Source organism: Onychomys torridus, unplaced genomic scaffold, assembly GCF_903995425.1.
Source record: "Onychomys torridus unplaced genomic scaffold, mOncTor1.1, whole genome shotgun sequence".
NCBI lineage: Eukaryota > Metazoa > Chordata > Mammalia > Rodentia > Cricetidae > Onychomys > Onychomys torridus.
Genome location: NW_023413635.1, coordinates 108,735 through 128,315, shown reverse-complemented (window position 1 = coordinate 128,315; position 19,581 = coordinate 108,735). Strand labels below are relative to the sequence as shown.

Sequence of the window (19,581 nt, the reverse complement as noted above, 5' to 3'; positions counted from 1 at the left end):
GTGCATAATGGGATATTGAGGAATTATATCACAGGGTCTGGAGAAGTGGCTGATGGAGTGATGAAATATTCCTGTTCCCTTTGTTTCTCCATCTATAATCATTTGCTAGTTCTAGCATGCCTTCTAAACTGCCATCTTACCCAATCAACTTCAATTCTTAGTAACAACAGAAGATTTACTAAAAAACTTACACCAAGGTCAGCAAGATGTCTAGGTGGTGGCAAGACACTGATAGACCTGAGGCTCTGAGACCAACCCAGGTTCCCACAGTGACAGGAGAAAGTAGATTCTGAGAGCTACCATCTGCTTTCCACACCCACACTTTAAGTGTCTGTATTTACACACAAATGCATGCGTACACACACACACACACATGACACATACACACAAATTAAAAAATAATAAAAAATTAAAAGTTAAGACTGTAATTTCTTAGTCTTTCTAAAACACCTATGAGAAAAATTATCATGCTAAATGATCAAATGTTAACAAGAAAAACAACTTGGTGTAATTGAGAAAAGAAACAGATTTCCCATCATGTCCACTTTTTCAAACAACAAAAAAGAAACCAAACAACCCCCCATCCCCCCCAAAAAACCTCTTGGTTAATCAAGCAACGAAAAGAAAGTTAAATTGTGAAGGAAAAAAATAAAATTATTGTTATTTCCACTGGATGAAACTATAATTGTTAGAAAGTCCAAAATTTTAACTAAACAAAAATGAATGATGACTTTCAGTACACCTAGGGTATATTGCAAATTCAATTTCACACCACCAGTAAAGTAAATGCACAAATAAAATGGTTTTTGTTACATTATTTAGTAACAAGTGATTGCCAAGCCAGTTGGAACTCAATCTCCCCCAGTATCAGGACACCTCATGAGGATCCCCTACATTTATTTTAGGAAATCTTCAAAGCACTAGGTTTCTATATCATCCATCAGCTGTTCCTCAATTATAGTTGTCTGTCCCCAGATTCCCTTACTCAACCCCATTTCTCTTCACACTGCCCACCTGACATCCGATTCCTGTTCTCTCACCCCAGTCCACCCATATAATCTATTCTATTTCTCCCACCGAAAGATTCATGTGTTTTCCCAGAGCCTTCTTCTATACCTAACCTCTCTGGGTCTATGGATTATAAATTTGTTATCACTTATATAATGGCTAATACCCACATATAAGTGAATGCATACCATCTTTATCATACTGGGCCTATGTTACCTGACTCTAGATGTTTCTTTCTTCTAGTACTATCTATCTGCCTGTAAATTTCATGATGTCCTTCTTTTGTTGTTTTGTTTTTTGAGAGAGAGTCTTTCTGTGTATCATTGGTTGTCCTGGAACTTGCTCTGTAGACCGAGCTGGCCATGAACTCACAGAGATCCCTAAGCCTCTGACTCTTGAGTGCTGGGATTAAATTCATGCACCACCATTGCCCATCTGACTAATGGGTTCTAAGCTAGTGAACACGGTGCTGCTTCATAGTCACTACTGGGGTCTAAGATAAACATGAGTGAGTAGATAAAGAAGGATAAAGTTGAAGAAGTAGGTCATCAGATGGTGCTGACTTCAGAGAAGTAGTTCATGCTTCATAACTCAAATACTCAACTTTGTTTCTCATGGAGAATGATTTGTGGGCATTTCTTGACACAGTATAAGCCAAGCAAATTCTGGATTTGACCTGATTATTGTAGCTTCACACATGGAGAGTAGGAATACTGGTTGGTTATATGGTCTCTGTGAATGGTGTAGCATGGGTCATACTCCATGAATGGTGGATGTTGTGCACATAGGTGGAGGCTGTCTGATTTGTACTTGGGAATAGAACACAGAGTATGTCCACATGAACTCTGAATGTCATTGGTCGTTTCAAAACTTTACCTTCACATCTAACTGTGGATCTTCATACATTTCGCTTAGATAGTTTTAAAGGTTTTCAAACAAGTAACTCATTGATACTGTCTTGGGACCAATCGGCCCAACATTGCTTTCTCCCATGGGCCTCAATACCAAGGGATATGAGTTGATGTCATAGGACCTGAGGCTGAGATGTCCTCAGATTGTTTTCCAAACCATGTTTTTACCTCTGCTGTGGACCTCAACTTCAGAGCCCAAGGTCATAGGGTGCTTGGCATTTCTCCAGGGTAGTGGAGCCACCTGGAGAGGAAGGCATCTCATCCATATAAGTATTTTCTTCAGTGGGCATCAGACATAAAAGCAGATGTGAATACATGGTTATCCATTTGATAAACTGATATGCATCCACAGACCACACTACTGGCTTAGAGATTTGGAGACTTGACATGATGATCACTCTGTATTTCTTCTTCTGGATGCTGTACACCCCCCTTCTCCTGTCCAACCTCACTTACCCCAAGTGCTTTTGGAGAATGAAGCAGAGTCAAGACAAGCATGTAGATGTGGTGACAGGTTCTGTCTTTTTCCTTTTTGCAGTGCCAAGCACTGAAGTGCAGGTGGACAAAGAGTATAACAGCTATGCCCTGGATTTGCTGTAAGTGTGTTTGCCTTTTTCATGTGAATGTCATGATACATAATGCAGCATAGAGGTGGGAATGGGCAGAGAAATGCAGGGAGTTTCTGTGCTTTTCTCCCAAGCTCATCACCAAGAAGTGATGCAAAATATGTTTTGATATTTAACAATCACACTTTCCTCACTATGAAGCTGTGAGACTTTTAAATTTTTTTCCCAATTAGCCTCCATTTACAAGGCTGAATGCCAAGTTGATAACAGCATTCTTTACTTTGTTCTCTCATAGGTAGACTTCCCTTTCACAGGGGCCATTGTGAGGTGTTCAGTGGTGTCCTAAGACAAGAAACTACAGACTACTATAATGATTTCAGTAGTCACAAAGTGCATTCAAGTATCTTCCCGAGTCTGCTAATGTCATGTGTATCAGTGTGTGATTCTAATGCAGATGGAGGGTCTCTAATGTTTGTGGCACTCCTAACTGGGGAGAGTTTCCATGTAACCATTTAGTTAAGCTTTCAGATACCCTGCATGTGACCACTCCACACCTCTGAATCTGTGATGGTGAGGATGAATGAGGACTGTCTATTGTGAGGTACTTGGGTGTGTCCTTTCTCCTTCCCTCTCTTGAACACATGCACAGTCATAGGCTTTTAGTGATTACAAAGGCCAGGTCAATCTCTACCTTCAAAGACAAAAAGGAATGCTTGCAATTCAAATGCTGTGTTGCCATTCTGATAAAGCTAGGATATCACTTAGAGTGGTGACTGCTGAATCTCCTTCTCACTTGCTATAGTGGCAGGTGCTGCCTGTGGTTGCTGTCAATGTTTGAAACTGCGATGGGGAGACTACACACTGGGTCATCTCTCCTTCTGTAAAGATGTATGTCTCTGATTTTTAAGTCTAAATGTTTTATTCCCTAATACTTATATTTCCCTCTACTCCTCTTTTTCTTGTTTCATTTTTATTAAAGGAGTTTTTATTAATTTTATACACCAACAATGTATCTCCCTCTCTTTTCTCCTCCCACCCCTCCATCTTCCTCACCCTCCCAAACCAAAATTCATGCCCTCTTCCAACAAAGTGTCTTCCCACCGGGATTCAGCAGAGTCTGTTACATTCAATAGGGGCAGGACCTAGGCCCTCCCCCTGCACCAAGGCTGTGCAAGGTGTCAAACCATAGGTAGTATGCTTCAAAAAGGCACTTCATGCACCATGGATGGATCCTGATCCTACTGCCAGGGGGCCCCTTAATCAGATTAGCTCCTCAACTGTCTCCCTTATACAGAGATTCTAGTCCAGTCCCATGGAGGCTCCACAGCTGTTGGTCAAAGTTCATGAAGTCCCACTAGTTTGGAGTGGTTTTTCACTGTAGGTTTCTCTATCATGATCTTGATGCCCATTGCTCATAGAATTCCTCTTCTCACTCTTTAACTGAACTCCTGGTGCTGACCTGATTTTTGGCTGTGTATCTCTGCAAGTGCTTTCATTAGTTACTGGATGAATGCTCTATGGTGACAGATAAGGTATCCACTGATGTGATCACTGGAGTAAGCCAGTTCAGGCATTTCTCCACTATTACTTGTAGTCTAGGCTGGGGTATCCTTGAGGAATCTTGGGAACTTCCCTAGTACTCAGTTTCTAGCTGTCCCCATGATGTCTCCCTTTATTGTGGTATCTCTTTCATTGCTCTCCCACTCCGTCCCAATTCTAGCTCGACCATCCTATTCCCAAATATTCTCTTAATTTTTAAAGTAATCATTTTTACAATATTGAGCATTCACATATATATATATATATATGTGTGTGTGTGTGTGTGTGTGTGTGTGTGTGTGTGTGTAAGATTTCCCCATCCACTAATGATATATTCAGTTTCTTCATTATTTTAAAGTTTCCATTATTGATGTCCTTCAAGATTTTACTAAGTTTATTTTGCCATATTTCTGAGGCAATTGTGAATGAGGTTTTCTTAATTTCTTTTTCAGCAAATGTGTTCTTTGTATGTAGGAAAGAAACTGTTTTTGTGGTAATTTTTAATTCTGCCATTTTGATGTAAATATTTTCTGTGGAGTATTTAGGATCTCAATTATGGAAGCCTGTTGTTGGTTTCTCTTTTTACTTTTAGTGTATTTGGGAGACCCAACACCCTGTCCTCAAATAGATGGACTCTATTCTTACTTGTGACTACTTGGCCTTAGCTTGGTTTTCTTTTTAGCCAGCTTTATTTATCCTAAAATATCCCCTTTACCTTTTTAAATTTTATTTTATAGTATAATTTAATTTTACATATTAGCCATGGATTGCCCTGTCCTATGATCTCCCTCCCCTCAGAGCCTTCCCCACCTTTTACCCAGGACAACCCCTATTCCCATCTCCTCCAGGGCAAAGACTCACCTGGGGATTCAGCTCAACCTGATAGATTCAGTCCAGGCAGATGCAATCTCTTCCTCTCAGGCTGAGGAAAGTGTCCCTGAATAAGCTCCAAGTTCCAAAAAGCCAGCTCATGCAGTAAGGACTTGTCTGGGTCCCACTACTGCCTGGGTGACTTCCATACAGTTCAAGCTAATCAACTGTCTTGCTTATCCAGAGGGCCTGATCAAGTTGGGGCTGCTCAGCTTTTGGTTCATAGTTCATGTGTGTCCATTAGTTTGGCTATTTGTTCCTGTGCTTTTTCCAATCTTGGTCTCAACAATTCTGGCTCATAGAATCTCTCCTTTCTTGACAATTAGACTCCTGGAACTCCACCTGGGGTCTGGCCATGGATTTTTGCATCCTTTTCCCTCAGTCATTGGATGAGATTTCTAGCGCAACAGTTAGGGTGTTTGGCCATCCAATCACCAGAGTAGGTCAGTTTGGGCTTTCTCGAGACCATTGCCAGTAGTCTACAGTGGAGGTATCTTTGTGGATTTCTGGGGACCTCTCTAGCACTTTGCTTCTTCCTATTCTCATGTGGTCTTCATTTGTCATGGTCCCTTATTCCTTGTTCTCCCTTTCTGTTCTTGATCCAGCTGGGATCTCCCAATCCTCTAAGCTCTCTTTCCCTTGAAACTTGCCATTCATTACTCCCACTCATGTCCAGTTTTTATCCATTTCTGTCATTAGGCAATCCCTGTGTCTTTCTTAGGGTCCTGTTTTCTAGGTAGCCTCCCTGGAGTTGGGAGTAGCAGTCTAGTCATCTTTGTTTTACATCTAGTATCCTCCTATGAGTGAGTACAATCTGGCTATTACAAACAATGCTGATATGAACATAGCTGAGCAAGGGCCCTTGTGGTGTGATTGAGCGTTCCTTGTTTCTATGCCCAAGAGTGGAATTGTTGTCATGGGGGAGATGGATTCCCAATTTTATCTTTCTTTGTTGCATCTTTGTTTGGTTTAGGAATAAGGGTATTTGTAGACTCATAGAAGGAGTTAGGTAATGTTTCTTCTGCTTCTATTGTGTGGAACAAATTAAAAGTATTGGTATGAACTCTTGGTGAAGATCTGTTAGAATTCTGTGCTGAAAACATCTGGTCCTAGGCTTTTTTTGGTTGGGAGACCTTTAGTCACTGATTCTATTTCCTTAGTGGTTATTGGACTATTTAAATGGTTTATGTGGTCTTGATTTAACTTAGGTATGTGGTACCTATAAAGAAAATTATCCATTTCTTTTAGATTTTCCAGTTTTGTGGAGCAGAGGTTTTTGAAGTATGACCTGATGAGTCTCTGGATTTCCTCATTGTCTGTTGTTATGTCCCCCTTTTCATTTCTGATTTTGTTAATTTGGATGCTCTCTCTCTGTCTTTTGGATAAGGGCTTCTCTATCTTGTTGATTTTCTCAAAGAACCAACTCTTTGTTCCATTAATTTTTTGTATTGTTCTCTTTGTTTCTATTTTATTGATTTCAGCTCTCAATTTGATAATTTCCTGCTGTCTGTTTCTCCTGGGTGAGTTTGCTACTTCCCATTCAAGGGCTTTCTGGTGTGCTGTTAAGTAACTAGTGTGAGATTTCTCTGTCTTCTTTATGTGGGCATTTAGTGCTATGAATTTCCCTCTTAGCACTGCTTTCATAGTGTCCCGTAAGTTTGGGTATGATGTGTCTTCATTTTGTTGATTTCTAGGAGATCTTTAATTTCTTTCTTGATTTCTTCCTTAACCTTTTGGTGATTCAGTTGAGCATTATTCAATTTCCATGAGATTAAAGGTTTTCTGAAGCTTTTTTTTGTTGTTGAAATCTAACTTTAAACCTTGGTGGTCTGATAGAACCAATGGTTCCAATTTTTTTGTATCTCATGAGATTTGCTTTGTGGCCAAGTATGTGGTTGATTTTAGAGAAGGTTCTATAGAATGCTGAGACGATGGTATATTCTTTTTTGTTTGGATGAAATGTTCTGTAGATATTGATTAAGTCCATTTGAGTCATAACATCAATTAAGTCCTTTATTTCTCTGTTAATCTTTGATTTTGCAGATCTGTCCACTGGTGAAAGTGGGGTGTTGATGTCTCCCACTATTAATGTGTGGGATTTTATATGTGAATTAAGCTTTGGTAATGTTTCTTTTATATGTATGGGTGCATTAGTGTTTGGGGCGTAAATGTTCAGAATTGAAACTTTATTTTGGTGGATCTTTCCTATGATGAGTATGTAATGCCCTTCTTGATCTCTTTTGATTGATTTTAGTTTGAAATCTATTTTTGCTGCTTATTGGCATGGCTACACCTGCTTGCTCCTTAAGAGCATTTGATTGTAAAGTCTTTTCCCAGCCTTTGATTCTTAGTTATTGCCTATCTTTGAATTTGAGGTTTGTTTCTTGTGTGCAACAGAAAGCTGGTTCCTGCTTTTATATCCATTCTGTTAGCCTGTGTCTTTTTGTAGGGGAATTAATTCCATTGATACTAAGGGATATTAATGGCCAGTGATTGTTCCTTCCTGTTATTTTATTTTATTGGTGGTAGTAGTGTGTGTGTACTTTTCTTCTTTGGAGTTTACTGCCGTGTTGTTATTTATTGCCTGTGTTTTTTTGAGGGTGTATCTGTCTTTCTTAGGTTGAAATTTTCCTTCTAGGGTTTTTGTAGGGCTGGGTTTCTAAATAAGTATTGTTTAAATCTGGCTTTGTTTTGGAATGTTTTGTTTTCTCCATCTACATTGGTTGAAAGTTTTGCTGGCAACCATGGTCTCTTAGTGTCTGCATTATATCTGTTTAGCTCCTTCTGGCTTTCAAAGTCTCCATCAAGAAATCAGGTGTTATTCTGATGGGTTTGCCTTTATAAGTCCCTTAGCCTTTTTCCTTTGCTGTTGTAAAACTCTTTCTTTATTCTGTATCATTAGTTGTTTATTTATTATTTGGCAAGGGAACTTTTTTTGGGGGGGTCTAGTCTTTTAGTCTTCTTGTATCTTCATAGGCATTTCCTTCTTTAAGTTGGGAATGTTTTCTTCTATGATCTTGTTGAATATAGGTTCTGTGCCTTTGACTTGGTATTCTCCTTCCTCTAGCCCTATTATTTGTAGGTTTGGTGTTTTCATGGTGTCCCAAATTTCTTGGACATTTTGGGCCATGACCTTGTTGGCTTTAGTGTTTTCTTTGATTGATGAATCTATTTATTCTACTCTATCTTTAATGCCAGGGATCCTGTCTTCCATCTTTAGCATTCTGTTTGTTAAACTTGCTTCTGAAGTTCCTGTTCATTTACTCAGATTTTCTATTTCCAGCATTCCCTCTGTTAGTTTCTTCTTCATTTTTTCTGTTTCCCTTGTCAGGTCTTGGACTGTTTTCCTCATCTGTTTTATTGCTTTTTCATGATTTTCTTTCCGGGGATTTATTGTTTTCTTCTGCTTTATTTGTCCTTTCCTCTAGTTTTTTTTTTTTTTTTTTATGAAGCTCTTCCCATTTTTTTCTTTGTCTGTTCCTCCATATCATGTTTGATTTCTTCTTTATAAGCCTATAGAATCTTTGTGATGTCATCCATAGGTTGTTTTCTTCTGTTTCTTCCATTTTGAGATGTTCAGTTCTAACACTGGAGGAGGACTAGGTTCTGGTGATGCTGTATTCCTCTTTATTTTCTTGTTTGTACTTCTGCCTTGACATCTGTCCATCTCTTCATGGATTCATTCTTGATCTAATCAGTGCTGTTTGTCCAGACAGATCTGACAGATTTATGGAGCCTCTCTCTGGTCCAGATGGAAGCTCTGGGCTGTATGGGAACTGGGGGTTGGTCTCTGAGTCTCAGGCAGTGGCTGGGGTCTTGGTCGGTTGGTTTGGGCAAGGGCATGGAGATTGTAGAGTCGGCTGGGAGGATCTTGGAGACAGGGAACCTTTTGGGAGGGCATGCTGACTGATGGCCCAAACCTGGGGTCAAGTTGGCAGGTTTTCCCTGGAATGGTTGGTGCTCAGGGATGTTAGTATGGGCAGGCCTTTGCAGGTATGACCACAGGCACTCACTTGTGGTGTAGATGGGAATTCCAGGCCAGTTGTGACCTGAGGAATGCTCTCTGAGTCTTAGGAAATGGCTGGGGACTCGGTCAGATGGGTATGGGGGCAGGGAGTGGAGATTGCATGTTCTTCTGGAGGTCTTCGAGAAGGGGAACCTTCCTTATGTGTTTGTTGAAGGGGGTCTTGTCCAATGGCCAGAACCTGGTGACAAGTTGGTCAGGTCTTCCCTGGAATGGCTGGTGCACAGGGATCCTATTTACCTTTTGCATTTGCCTTTTTTCTTTCTCTATTTATGTATTTCTATCTTTACATATTAGACTGTTGTTTTCTCTGTACCTTGATGGCTGGCATCTAGAGTCCTCTACTCTTCCATTTACTTACTTCTCAATCATTTCTTCCAAAATTTATCTTCCTTTATAATCGGTTTGTCTGAAAGCCTTTTCTGTTCTTTCTCCTGCCTAGCTACTGGACATGAAGTACTTTATTAGACCAATCATGTGTTGTAGACAGGCAAAATAACACAGCTTCACAGGGTTAAATGAATGCAATATAAACGAATGCAACCCATGTTTGCAACCTTGGTCAGCATCATCAAATGTAACAATTCTCAAAATATTATTCCACAATGGAAGCATGTCTTCTTCAAGGGAGCAAACTTTGGCTTCTTGCTTTCCTATTTGCATCCCTTGTATGTCATCCTTGTCCTTTTGCTTTGGCTAAGACTTCAAACACTGCATAGCATTAAATGGAGAAAGAAGCTGGACATAGTGGTGAACTGCTTTAATCCCAGCACTCTGGAGGCAGTGGTAGACAGAACTGTGTGGTTTTGAGGCTAGCAAGCTTTACATAGTATGTTTCAGGCCAACCAGAGTTACCTCCACAATAGATTGAAAAAATGGCCCCCAAAGGGAATGGATCTATTAGCACATATGGCCTTTGTGAAACAAGTGTGTCACTGTGGGGACAGTTTTTGAGGTCTCATTTCTCAAACTCGCCTCAGTGTGACATTAAGTCCATTTCCTTTGCCTTCTGAGTGAACATGTAAACCTCTCAGATCTAGCACCACACCTGTCAGTGTGCTGCCATGCTCATCTTATTGATGATAATGGACTGAACCTCTGAAAATATAAGCAAGGCACCTCAGGTAATTGCTTTTATTTAGAAGAGGTGGCATGGTCATAGTGTCTCTTCAAATCAATAAAATGCCTAACTAAGATACCTTTTATGACTCTGTTCTATCCTTACTCCCAAAATATATATGAAAGCCCTTATGTTTTTCTTGGTTTTAGCAGAAATAGCGAGTTTCTTTCTGTTTATTACATTGTTGGTTCCTTGTCACAAATATTATTGCAGTGCTGGAATATATTTCAGTTTGCTCTGTTGTTGTTATAAAATATCAACCAAAAGAAACATGTAGAGGATACATTTTTATCTTGCTTTCCTCTCCTGATGACAGTCCATCACTGAAGGAAGACATTTCAGAAACTCCAGCAGGAGCAGAGGCAAGAACCATGGAGGAACATTGCCTACTGGGTTGCTCTCAACAGCTTGCTCAGATTGATTTTTAATACAACTCAGGTCTGTCTGCTCAACGTTGTTATGGCCTACAATGACCTGGGCCCTCATATTTCAATCAACAATCAAATGCCTTGAAATACATGTCTACAAGCCAGTCTGATGAAGGAAACTTTCCCCCAAAGAATTTCTCTTTCAAGATATGTCTGTGCTTGAATCTCATGGACAATTTTAACCAGTGTAGGGTTTTGTCCTTTTATTCTTGACTTATTTTGGGCATTTGACACCAAAAGAGTTTGCTTTGCATCTAGCCAGATGGCATTATAATTCATTTCTTTTTTGTTTTTGTTTTTATATTTTCATTAAGAGATTTTTTCATTCATTCTGCTTAACAGAAGAATCTCAAATGGCTGAAAGACATTTAAGGAATTGCTCAACATTCTTAGCCATCAGGGATATGCAAATCAAAATGATTCTGAGATACCATATTTCACCTGTCAGAATGGCTAATGTCAAAACACTGAAGATAGTTTATGTTGGAGAGGATGTAGAGTAAGGGGAAGACTCCTCCATTGTTGGTGGGAATGCAAACTTGTACAGCCACTTTGGAAATCATTTTGGTGGTTTCTCAGAAAATTGGGAATAATTATTCCTCATGATCCAGCTATACCACTCAAGGAATGCTCAAGCATACCATGAGGACACATTCTCAACTATGTTCATACTAGCATTATTTTTAATTGCCAGAACTTGTAAACAACCTAGATGTTCCTCAAGTGAAGAATGGCTAAAGAAAATGTGGCACATATACACAATGGAGTACTACTCAGCAGAGAAAAACAATGACATCATGAAGTTTGCAGTCATATGAGTGATTCATGTCTTAAGCCATTTATGTAATACATTACATTTACAGATTTCCTCATCCCAAGTCATTATTTCATCTTTAGAAAGAAGCCTAGGATCATAGTTTATGATTTCATCTCAGGAGTTCTTTAATTTGTTTTAAAAGTACTATATTAAGTGTCTCTAAATAGCTGCTCATGATGGAGTATGTCAGTAATCCCAGCTCTCTGGAGGCAGATATAACAGTCTCTGGTGAGTTCAAGACCAACCTTGTCTATATAGTGAGTTCCAGGATAGCCAGGGAGATATACCTGACCCTGTTTCAAAAAGTTAAGAGTGTTTTACTAAATGTTTATATTAATTTTTTTTGTGTAAATCTTCCTTGGATATCAGGCTGACAGTGCCTTCATATTCATATTTAGATAGTACTTCATCCATTTCTGTTGAGTAGAAAAATTTAATAGCTTAATAGCATTGGTGTTAGTTATTAGAAACTTTATTTACATCCAACAGTGACTATTACTTGTCCCATTTATTTTTAGCTGGAAGATAGTTTTGTAGTACTGTTTCAATCTCAATCCTTACAGCACACTTGCTTAAGGTGTTTGCCACATCTTGGTTTAATTTTCCTACCAGATTCTCAAAGAAAATGCAATAAGTATGTCATTCAAACAACCATTAGAAATTGAAAGGAAAGTAACAATGATATTTAGAAATTCAGTATGTCTCCCACACCAAAACCAGATAAGGAATCATCAAAACAGAAAAAAAGGAAAAGACAATTATAGACAAATATCACTGATGTACTCAAACCAAATATTCTCCAGAAATCCATGCAATCCAAATTCAAGATCCATTGTGGACTAAGTGGCTTCATTACAGGGTTGAAAAGATGGTTTAATACCAAAACTCAGTGAGTGATACAGATAGCTTTATTAGATAAGGCAGAAATTACATAATTAGCTCAACTGATGCAGAAAAGACACCTGAAAATCTACAGTATCCTTAAAACATTAGGGATAGACGGATAACGTCTAAATGGGATGAAGTCTACACAGGACAAACCCATGTAGAGCATTACATCAATGGAGGAAAACTGAGATCCTTCCTTTAGAAACACCAAACGAGGGAAGATGCCCATTCTTATATCACAAAAGTGAGTCTTGCTCATATTCTGCTAAAACAGTAAGCCCAGGAGAAAGAACGCTAAGAATCAAGGAAAGAAATCAAACTTTTTCACCAGCAGATGGTATGAACTTGTACATGAGGTGGTAAGTACTCCCTGAGTGTGTCTTAGACATAATGAATACCATCAGGAAAATATGAGAATACAAAATCAAGATACAAAATATCATTTTTGTGTACAAGGAATGTTGATACTGAGAAAAAAGTCAAGAAAGCAACCACAGTTGCAATAACTTCCCAGAATAAAATACCTGGGAATAAATGCGACCAAAGAACTCAAGTGTCTTCATGGTGAAAATTTTATTACCATGAGGAAAGAACAAGAAGACAATGGAAGATAAACTATCTGACATGTTGATGGATTGGCACAATCAGTACAGTACATTAATACTAGTTTCTGTTACCAAAATAATCTAAGATTCTATGCAATCTTCATGAAAATTCCATTGAAACATAACTAAAAAACTATATGAATAAACAATCAAAAATGTTGCATAAAATTTCAGATTCCAGATAGACCAAGCAAAGTGGAAGAATGGCAATAATGCTGGAGGTCTCACAATACGTGTGTTCCATTTATAAACCAGGGCAATAGTAACAGAGAACCACAGTGCTAACTCTCTCTGTATTATATAAATATTTTAAGAAATCAAGATTTAAAACTCATAATTCTATTCCACTGGGATATTCAGCTGAGCTTTTACAAAGCATTCACCAAAAACCAGTGTAGAAGACACAGCCTACTTAATAAATATTGGTAGGAAACTGGACATTGAAGATTAGTATCTCAAATGAATAAGAACATCAAGCTAATAATAGCCAAATTAAAAATGGGGTAAAAAATTAATCAATGAGTTCTCAGAATATTAAACGCAAATGTCTGAAAAACACTTACAGAAATCATCCTTAGACATCTCAGAAACACAAATAAAAACTAGTTTGAGAATTCCTCTTACATCAGTAAGAATGGCCAAGATCAAAAATAAAAATGACAGCACATGCTGGTGAGGATACTGGGAGTGGGGAACACTTACTGAATGCTTGTGTTGGTAAAAACATGTGCAGCCACCCTGTAAACCAGTGTGACAATTCCTCATGACATTGTGAATCTATTTACTTTAAGATCCAGCTATATTATACTCAGGCACATACTCAAAGGATTGTGCATCTTGCTACACAGTTAATTGTTCATCATTTTTATTTTTGTTCTATCTATAACAGTTGGAAGTTGTAAGCATCCTAGAAGCTCATCCACTGAAGAATGGATAATGAAATCATAGTATATTTGAACTGAGAAGTATTTTTTTCAGTTGAAATAATTTTTTAAAAGGAATTCCTGAACAGAGACAGCAGGCAGACATTATTCTGAGTTTGGGGAATCCTATTGAAGAGACACACAGAGAGAGAGACAGAGAGAGAGAGAGAGAGAGAGAGAGAGAGAGAGAGACATAGAGAGAGAGAGACAGAGAGAGACAGAGACCAAGCGAGAGCAAGAGCCAGAGCCAGAGCCAGAGCCAAAGCCAGAGCCAGAGCGAGCACAAGTAGCCTAGGAGCTAAAGTGGTAAAAACAAAAAAAATGAAAAAAAACACAAGAAGCCCTATTGAAATATCTAACTTTGTATCATGGGAGCTCACAGAGACTGAACCAACAAGAGCGAGCCTGCATTATGGTGACCGAGGTGTTCTGCATATATGTGACAGTTGTGTAGTTTTGTCTTCTTGTGGGACTACTAACAGTGGGAACAGTAGCTATCTCTGACACCTTTGCTGGCATTGGGACCCTACTCCTTATCCTGGGCTGCCATAGTACAAGGGGATGGGCTTAGTTTTCCTGATATTTGATATGGCGTAATTTGTTGATAATCATTGGTGGTCTGACACTTTCTGAATAGAAAAGTAGGAAGAGTGGATGGGGGCAGGTGAGAGGGGAGGTGGGGGAAAATACTGGCATGAGAGGAGGGACGGGAAACTATAGTTAGGATATAAAATAATAAATAAACATTTTAGGAAGGAATTCCCAAAATCCACAAGTAATTATTGGAACTAGTGAAAAATCATCTTGAGAAATGTACCTAAGACCCAAATAGAAAAAGACAAATACATGTTTTCTTTTACATGTGACTATTAGCTTTTAAAACTTTGATGTGTGTGCTACCATCTGAATAACCACAGAAGTTAAGCATATATTATGTTATGTTAATAATTATTAATACTTATTATTATAATAATTATATATGAAATGATGTTTAATAATTATATAAGATAATTATGATAATAATAATGGTAATATGTTAAGTATATATTATGTTATGGAGAGACACAGGGCAAACTAGAATTAGAAGATTAAATAGGGAGGCAATTCAGAGAGTGGTGAATGTGGGTGTGTTTAGAAGGACAACTCACACTCAAGGCCAGTTGAAAATTACTTGGAAACCTGCTACTTGGAAGGATCCTAAAGTATTTACAGGTTTTGAGGAAGTCTAAATGGAATCACCAAATAAAGGAGGGATCAGTGCCCCAGCTAGACATTTTCTGCACCAAATATTTATCTAGTGCCAGGAACTGGTTACATAACTTGTTGTGGGCATCCATGGAAACAACCAAACATCATTGGCTATTCTGAAGGTTCTGGGTTACTCTACACAAGTGTCTGGTAAAGCTTTATTGCAGAAGACACCACTGCCTATTTCTTTGAACATGGAGAAGTCCAGCTAGAACTTACCTAGAGCCTTCACCACCGCTGAATTTCATTTGTGGTACTGAACAGATTCTGAATTCTACCAGAGGAGAATTTTAACCCCCATCCAGCTACAGACACTGTGTCTACAGTGGTGACCTTCCTGCATGATACATATGTACAAGAATGGCATAAATATTAGGGTTTAACCAACCAATGTCTTACTGGATATGGTCCACTCCATGAAATGAAACTCGACCTGACATGGATAAATGTTCCCAGAACCTCAGATTATACATGTCAAACACAAATAGGAAAATCTAGTACTATTATTCTGTTTAAGGAACTCACCAACAAAAACAATCCTAATGATATTCTGCTATACTCATTGGTCAGTGCATCCCCTAGCTCTCACCAGAGAAGTTTCTTCTGTAGTTGATGGGAACTCACCCAGAAATCTACAACTGCACAGTGCGCAGAGAGGGAAGAACTTTGGACCACACACTCTTCAGTGGTTGTCTTATCAATTCCTTAGACTCAAGGCTCAGAAATCTATACTGAAGAGGAGACAGACAGAATTATGAGTCAAACATGATGGATAACTCCAAGGCAGCAGTGTCTTCCAGACACAATAGCACAGATATATCTGTAAGCTTACCCAGACTGTGTGAGCATGCTCGGGGCCTGTTGTGGTTCAAGTGGTACAAGTTCAGATGGTGTCTCATAATTTGGAGGAGCAAGCAGGCACCAATTCTCACGCCAGACAAAGAAGCTATGTGAAATTGATACTTGCTTTGAAAGGAAAAATCTGTTTTCACCAGTGGAGTCTCACTGAATACATTCTTATACACATTTCAAGACCAGTGCCATGCACAGGACTTGTTGATTAACACAAAATGGAGAGAATGGTATTTTTTCTAGAATTTTTGTCTTAATTTTCTTAACTCAGTCTTCTTTGTCCATTTGTTCCTTTTTTATTTTTTATATATATTATTATAATTTTTATTTATTTTCATGATTTTTACATTCCACGTTAAGCTTCCCATCCCCTCCCTCTTCCTAGGTCCCCCCTCATTTATCATTCACCCTCACCACATCCAATCCCCCTTCATTGTTATTCTTTAGACACAGGCAGGAATCTCATGGATATCAGTGAGTCCTGGTGTATCAAGCTATAGTGAGACCAGGCACGCATTCCCCCACCAAGGTTGGACTGGGAGAACTAGCAGGAGGAATGGGTCCCAAAAGCAGGCAAGAGAGTCAGAGACATCCCCCTGCTGTCACTGCTGCGAGTCCTACTTGATGACCAAGTTACACAATTGTAACATATAGGCAGAGAGTCTAGGTCAGTCCTATGTAGGTTCAGTGGTTGTTCTTTCAGTCTCTGTGAGCCTTTCTGAGCCCAGGTTAGTTGATTCTGTGGGTTTTCTTGTGATGCTCGTGACACCACTGGGTCCTACAATCATTCCTCTCCCTCTATTGCAGTATTCCCCATGCTCTGCTCAAGTTTTGGCTGTTACAATTTTTCCTACCTACAAGATATGTGCGGTATAGATGGTGCAGAAATTTTGTGAGTGACCAACAGATGAGTGGCACAGCTGGAGACCCATATCATGAGAGGAATTCCCCCTTGAGGACCAGGACTCAGAATCAGGATATCCCAGAGACCTAGGACAGAACCAAACCTGAATGGCAAAAAGTCAATGGAATGATTCCTAATGATATTCCTCTATACTAATTAACTGATGTCTAGACCAATTTTCATAAGAGTTGCTTCACACAGCAGCTTATGGAAAAAGATAAAAAGATGTCTATTTAGTTCAGTGTTTATTTTAAATTTGATGGTTTTTTATTTTAACGGAGCTGAGAAACACATTCAGGGCCTTGGACTTGCTAGGCAAGGGCTCTACCACTAACCTAAATCCCTAATCACCTTTGTGGTGTTTGTTCTCTTTGCCTTTTCTCTACTTTTTCATTTTGTCTTTAAAGAAAAATAGAGAAAAACAATATACAAGTGGGTTGGTAGGCAGTTGAGGAGGAACTGGGTGATGAGAAAAATATTATCAAAATACACCCTAAGAAAAATTTCAATTTAATAGTAAGCAATCCCCCATAAATAAAATGGAGAAGAGACAGTCTACTGAAGAAATGCTAGTGGAAACCTACCATTCAGAGGTTGAAAGAAGTATCTCCCAACCATTGTCCTCTTCCAAAATCAAGTCCAAATGTATCAAAGACGTTTGTGTAAGTCCAGAAATCATGAATGAGATAATGAAAACATCTAAATATATAGAATAAGTCAGGAATAAGACTACATTTTAACAAGGGTGATTGCATAACAATAATTTAGTTTGCATTCCAATATGTTGTGAGCTTGTTAAGAGTCAGCCTACACACAGCTAGAAATATATCTAGTGGCTATACTAGACTGAAGAATATGTTTAATATAGAAAGTATTAATAAACTGGGACTGTAGACACAACTCAGCAGTTAAGAGCACTTGCTGTTCTGCCAAAGGATCTGAGTTCAGTTTCAACCACCCATGTTGGCAGCCGACTCAAAGCTACTTTAAAAGTCCAGCGCTGCAGGATCTAGCTTCCTCTTCTGCCCGCCAAAATATTATTCTCAAGCTTCCTGCTGATACACACAAATATCATATATCAAATGTGCATCGAGTACTCAAATAGCCATGCTGAACTTCTCCATCAGAGTGGACAAGAACACATTTGTTATTATTGTGACATCCACTCTCATCAACATTTTAGCTTTCTTCAAGCTCTCAAGCATCTCCTGTGTTTCCAACCTTACAACACAGGAGAATGTGTCAGGTTTTATATGAAAATAACATCGAATGCATGATAATCCTTGTATTAACTATAAAGCACTAATCCATAGAGCCTTATTCTTACTAACCACCTGCCCTTATTTTCAGAATACCATCTAAAAACCACAAGTTTGCTCTGCCTTTGGCTTTTGCTGTGGAGGAAATCAACAGGAATGTGTATCTTCTACCAAATGTGTCTCTCATATTTTACTTCTACACTAATAATTATCATGATAAACAAGCATTTTGAAATTTAGTATACAATGCTGCAAAAAAGCATAGACTTCCCCTTAACTACATCTGTGAAGGTGTGAGCAAATGTCATGTAACGATTACAGGACCAATGTTAGCACCATCCATGAGTCTGGCACATTTTTTTCATTACTACAAAAGTCCACAGGTGAGGTTGTTTGTGTGGGAAAGTATGGAATCTTATTATTTGGCTGAGCCTGAGCCTGAGGAGAATATAAGGAGATTGGCTTCACATTCATGTAAATCAAGTTCAAGTGTAATTAATCAGCCACTCAAAGGGACATTCCCAATTCATTGTTTTATATGTAGATGAGAAGAAGAATTAGCATTCAGGGGGATATTCCTTGAACAAACTGTAGAAAGTTATTTTTTTCATATTTCCATCAATGTAGTATACCTGTAGTAATAGGAAAACATTTCCCTTCCTGTCATTTCAAACTGGTGCTTCACACACCTCCGGGTTCCCATTGAGATATCTGACAATCATCAACCTCATGCTGTTCCCTGTGTTTTATGTCCTTCAGCTCACGTATGGACATTTCCAACCTATCCTGAGTGATCATGAACAGTTTCCCAATCTGTATCAGATGGCCCCCAAGGACACTGCTTTGGCCCTGGCCATGGTCTCTTTGATGATTCACTTCTGCTGGAACTGGGTTGGGCTGGCCATCTCAGATGATGACCAGGGTCTCCAATTTCTCTCAAATCTCAGAGGAGAAACTGAAGTCAAAAGAGTCTGCTTAGCCTTTGTGATCATGATCCCAGTCAACATGAAGTTATACATGTCAAGAGCTGAAGGGTATACCAACCAAATTGAGACATCATCCACAAATGTTGTTATCATCTATGGTGACACAGACAGCACTCTAGCTGTGTGCTTTATAATGTGGATATCACAATGGTATACAGAGAATATGGGTCACCACCTCACAGTGGGATGTCACTACAAGTAAGAGGGACTTCACCCTTGACTCATTCCACAGGACTCTTGCTTTTACACACTACCATGATGAGATTTCTGGTTTTAAAAATTTTGTTCAGACATTGAACCCTTCCAAATACATAGACATATCCCTCGCAGGACTGGGGTGGATGTACTTTAGCTGTCAAGCCCCAACATCTAACTGTAAGACACTGGAGAACTGCTCATCAAATGTCTCACTGGAATGGTTAACGCTTCAGACTTGTGACATGGCCTTTAGTGATAATGCTTATGATATATACAATGCTGTGTATACTATGGCCCATGCTCTCCATGAAATGCTTTTTTAACAAGTAGAAAAACAGCCAATGAACACTCTGAGAAAACTGGATTCTGACTGCTCACAGGTACTGTGTCTTCCAATGAATTGAACTTGGTCTCATCAGTGTTATATTCTTAAGA

The 19,581-nt window shown here is 38.9% G+C and overlaps 1 pseudogene; it reads left to right on the top strand.

Moving 5' to 3' along the window:
• Positions 1 to 2,309: 2,309 nt before the first annotated feature.
• LOC118576370 overlaps positions 2,310 to 19,581 on the top strand; it is a 29,611-nt pseudogene continuing 12,339 nt past the window's right edge.